The sequence below is a fragment of the Sabethes cyaneus genome, chromosome 3 (genome assembly GCF_943734655.1).
Source record: "Sabethes cyaneus chromosome 3, idSabCyanKW18_F2, whole genome shotgun sequence".
NCBI classification, from domain to species: Eukaryota; Metazoa; Arthropoda; class Insecta; order Diptera; family Culicidae; genus Sabethes; species Sabethes cyaneus.
The window spans coordinates 158,286,121-158,291,734 of NC_071355.1; positions in this window are offsets into that span (position 1 = coordinate 158,286,121).

The following is a 5,614-nucleotide window of genomic DNA, read 5'->3' on the forward strand; positions in this document are numbered from 1 at the left end:
TGCTTTTTGGCAAGTTTTCTAACCGAGAGGTCCGGATTATCATTGCAACCGCACACAATTGCTTTTCGCACCTGTTCTTCTTTCGGCGCCATTTTACGCTGAGCGCTTGTAATATAAACAAGTGTTATATTTTCAGAAAGAACAGACATACGTCAACCATTCTGCAAAATATTTCACTCATTGTTAATGTATTTCCGAAGCTGTGTGTGTTTAGGGGTGTCCAAATTTGGTCGCGAACAAGCCTTAACACCGACTATTTGTCGTACAACCAATTAATTTGGCTTATAACCAAACGACTGAAACGTTTTCATTCAGACAACTAAAAGGATATAGCATTCAAAAGGATTGAAAAGTTCGTTGGTAGCCATCACCCAAAAAAATTCGAAAATTTTTTGAATAAAGGGTCTTACTGATAGATGTCTCTCGCCTAGATGTCTCAATGAAGACATAGGAACCACCCCAAGCAGCTCATTTTTCGCACTTATGGATGCAGAAACTTATTTACGACTAAAATTAGTCGTAAATCGGTTGCCACAACTGGCTTGCAACAACTATGCTAGTAGGGACTGTTGGCAACATGTGAAAAGTTGGTTTCGCTACATGTGAAAAGCGCCTATGGGCAAATGAGAGATTCTCTTCGTGTCTCCTGTCTTGCGTTTACCACGACGACATAAATACATCCCAAAGCCGGCAAATAACGCCAGCAATCGTTTCATGCAGAATTAAACCGTTCAGTTGCCCGTGTAATCCGAATTACCAGGCTTTTCGTTATAAAAATTGACAGCTCTGCATGAAGGCGAATCAAAAACACATTCAGCGCTTACAGTTTTACCCTTGGTAGTTTTCTTTTATCTGGCAGCCAACGGACATACAATTAAGCTGCTGACAGTATTTCTCAATCTTTGTTTTCTACCTTTCAAAACAATTCATTCAAGAATTGCAGAGCTGAATGATTGCTCGATTAGCCTGTCAGTCAATTTTCGTGCTTTTGACTGATATTTTAGATTTCAAAGATTTACTATTTGCTATTTGCTTTTTAAAATCGACTAAAACCTGGCCGAAGGAAATTAATTAAAACTTCGGACTCAGAGCAATGTTTACGTCCATTGTAATTTCGTTTGCCGTTGTCGGCAGTTCAAAAAGTATGAATGATTCTCATTTGATTCCCTATTATCTAGAAGAATGAATGAATGTAAACAGTAAAACGAACATGAACATGAAAGTGATTCGCTCGAATCGTTGTTTTCAGGTTGGCAATGCTGAGTTCATATCTATATGAGCAGAAAGTTCAGAAAGAGCAGTATGTTGCAACTATTCAGGCGGGTTGCATACATTAAATATGAGATTTCCAAGCACTGCGTTATCAGCAGTTGGCTGGCAAAGAGTAAACATACGCAAATCTACCACTTCTGTCCAGTAACTCCTATCCCCATTTCCACGGGGTGCCGGCTGGGGTACACTTCTTGATTGTCGTAAGCAGGCAGAAAATGTGGAACAGGGGCTCCCTCCCACTCTAAGATGCGGTATAGGGACCTTAGGCCAACAATGACCTACTATACCCGAAAACTTATCAAGTTGCAAAAAATGAAAGAAGAAATTTATCTGGATCATTGGCAACGACCTTTTGGATGAAAAAACGGACACGGACACTTGCGAGGGAAGCTAACCGCCTGAAACTTGAAATCCTGGAGCTGAGCGAGAACCGTTGACCATTGACCGATGCATACAAGACATTGTGGAAATGCTACTCGAGAGACAGAGAGAGAGAGGAGTTGGCGGCTGATCAAAACGGAGCGGGTGATATGCTACGACATGAGTGTTTCGGGGGCACTCTAGAGTCCTTTCGAATCACGCAGAGGGTTACGGCAAAGGGATGGATTGTCCTGCAGGTTATCAATATCGCTATTGAAGACGTGATGCGGGGATTGGGCATCGAAACGAGAGAAACGATCTTCAGCTAGAATAGCCAACTCCTAGCCTTCGCAGACGACCTCGGCATCATTACTACAAACCTTGGGACGACGAAGGCAATCTACGCCATACTAAAAACGGAGACTAGGAGGATTGGGTTACAAATCTATGCGTCGAATACAAATTATATGGTAGGAAGAGGCTCAAGAGAAAACAATGTTTGCCTTCCACGGACAGTGGCTAATGACGGCGATAAACTGGAAGTGGTTGATGAGTTCGTATAATTGGGATTTTTGGTCACCGCCGACAATAATACTAGTAAGGAAATTCAACGACGCATTTGTAAAATGCCCAACTGCATGAGCGTTTTATACCAGACGCCATTTCATATTACTCTGTAGAATCACTCGGCACGGAAAACTACTGCGCGCACAAAGTACGTCTTACCTGTCCAAGAGTCTGCTGAGAAAGAGGAAGATGCATAAGCAAGGCTGCCAATAATAATCGCACACTATGACATGACAACGTCGCCTGACAGCGTTGCCGATACTCACATCGTAAGGAGGGAAGGAATGCTAAAATACAGAGTGCGGTATGCACCTCACATATGTGTATCTCACAGCATTCAAGCTGGAAGTCGAGGCTACTTTCCCCTCCGCAAGACGCTTCGATCAAGGAGCATACGCCGCCGCACAAAGCTGACGATGTACAAAACGTTAATCAGATCGGTAGTCGAAGACGGAGAGATAGTAACTTTGCTTACGGAAGACATACGTGCTCTTGCCCTATTTGAACGAAAGGAATTGCGGACTATTTTTGGCGGAATGCAAACGAATAGCAGAGAGTGGCGTAGGCGTATGACCCACGAGTTGCAGGCGCTACTTGGAGAGATTCAGGGAAATCCGTTCTCTTCGAAAATCCCACCGGCACCAGGAATAAAGGGGCCCAACGTGCTAGATGGCTCGACTAGGTTGAAGCCGACTTGCGTGTTGCGAGACGCGTAACGAATTGACGAATTGGCAGCCCAGGACTGAGTACAGTGAAGAGGAATTCTTGATACGGTAATAGCCACCCCGGCTCTCGGCTGGTAAAAGTAAGTAGTAAGAGAGAGGAATTGGATTCCTACTAAGCATAAAGGTACATATGGCCCTGGTGACGTGGGAACCGACAAACGTCACGATAAATATGGCGAGATTTAGAAGACGGGATAGAAACCTTACTGCAACCCAGTGCTATGCGCTAACCGATGCTGCTGACCTGTAGGTGGAAGAGCGACTTCAACGCGTTGATTTGCTCAAACAACGCGGAGACTTCTTGATTAATGCAGCAAGCGCGGCACCAATATTACATCCGACCTTCCCTTTGTAATCCCTGATATATCATTGCATATTGCGCGTGTCCGACGAGAGGTGAAAGTCGGCCGTTGTTACGACGACCGCCGATTGGACAATCCTGAGGTGTTAGGTAAGTTGAATTTCGGGCCTTGGAGTTACCAGCTGGTCGAAATGTCAACAACGCCTTTATCACAACCCTCTGCCAGAACCATATAGGCCGGCAAACCCGTGCGGTGGAACGTTGCCTCGCGCTTCAGAGGGGGCCTCGCGCTTCGTAATGGCTAGCGAAAAAAGTTAAAAATTCAAATGGACAATCCCTGGCTTTATACAACACAATTAGCTGTTTAGAAATATTTGCATGAATTGTAATGTTTTCTTTCCACTTTTATTTAAGTGTAGAGTGTAAAGTGTTAAGAAAAAATCGATGAAATTAGACCTCAGTGTATGTGTCGTTATAATATGTGCCAAACGACTCGGCTCTGCTTGCACGTCGATAACACAGAGGCTTCGATGAAATTGGTACTTAGCTCTTTTGAACCAATGTAATCTCAAGATCCGAAAGGTATTCTACCCGTTTTCTTACAGAAAATAGACAGCATTATAATGTTCGAGCTTATCAACATTTTTCCAGCTAGTTTTACTTTGGGACATATCTCGGAGAGATGGCAGAAAGTAGGCGGATAGCTAAAGGCATACCTATAAAGCGCAGATAAAAAAAAGGAAAATCATGTAAAACATACTGTTGCCTGTAAGGAGCATTGTTTGTAGTGAATAAGTTATATCTACAGTACTGGACAATAAAAGTACGCACCCGCTCTCATACTATATAACACGCGGTATCTATTTTATTGTCAAACATATGAACTCGGTATATTTGGACAAATTGTAGCATTTTCAATGCTTTAAACGATTTATGTATCGTTAAATATAAACATTAGCTATTTTGATCAAGCTATTGTATAGTTCTAGAAAAAGTCAATTTTTAGTTGGTCATAATAAGACTGCATACGAATAGTTTGCTCACCATCACACTGCAGCGAAGTGTCAAAACAAATTGTTTGTGATTGATTTTTCATTACTGGTGCGCGTTTTTATCTGGTACGATGGCAAAAAAGCAAATTTGTGAAGATATCCGTAAACTTATCGTTAAAAATCGTAAGAAAGGTTTCTCGAATAGAGTAATTGCTCGAAGGTATGAAATTAGTGAGACAGGAGTACGAAAAACATTGAAAAAATATGAGGCACTTGGAAGCGTGAAAGACTGGACTGAAAGAAGAAAGCGGAGGACTACAACCAGTGATGATCGCCTGATTCGTCGAGAAATGGCTAAAGATCCGTTCTCTACCAGCCGTGTAATCCGAGAAAATACGAATTTAAATATTTCCGAACGAACTGTTCGTAGAAGACTGAAGGAAATGCGATTTAAAAATGAATTTGTTCAACGAAGGCCATTTATCCGAAATGTTAACAGGTTTGTTTATTTCATATTCAATATTTGTTTTTAAGTAATATTAATTTGTATAGGATCAAACGTCTTAAGTTTGCTCAAAAATATATCGACAAACCTCTGGAGTATAAAGCCTCTGTATAAAACATCTTCTGAAAGTATATCTATAAAACTAATTTTTGTTCGATCACTGTGAATAGTTATCTACTATAAATAATGAGAAAAGCATGAAAGTTTCAAGATGTGGTAAGTGCGTACTTTATTTTGTCCAGTACTGTATGTATTATTTATATCAAAAAAATGCTTGTGCCAGATGCTTGTGATGTTTTTGTGCCAGCTTGAGAATTGTCATTCATGATTTATTTATTTATTTATTGGCTTATATCCATCCGACCTGTTAGATCTCCTTGGAAGATTGGTTTGGACGGGGGAAAGCCAAATAGAGGCCATCCTCTTGTAGGCATAAAAACCCCGTCATCTTCTAACTATGTACAAATTCAAACTACAAATAACACATTACATTTCACATATCAAATAAACATTTTCATGGTCAAATAATAATAATAATAACTGAATATTAGCTAGATATAGCAAATTGCAGTCATTTATAAAATTCTACTAACTACCTTATTATAAAATGCTTTTGAAGATTCACCGAATTCAAACAAGTGTTCCACCAAGGAAAACGCACGGATACAGGCAGCGATAGGTTCGTTGAATCCAAATACAGTACGGTGCGCCTGAGGTTGCAGTAATCCCGCGGAACGGAGAGAACGTTGAGGAGCACGAAAGCCAAGCATCAAAAGAATGTTCGGAGAATCGATTTCTCCGTTGAGCTCTTTAGCGACAAATACAGCCTGCTGGACTTTCCTGCGTCGTTCTAAAGTATCAAGACCGATGAGGCGACACCGATCAGGATACG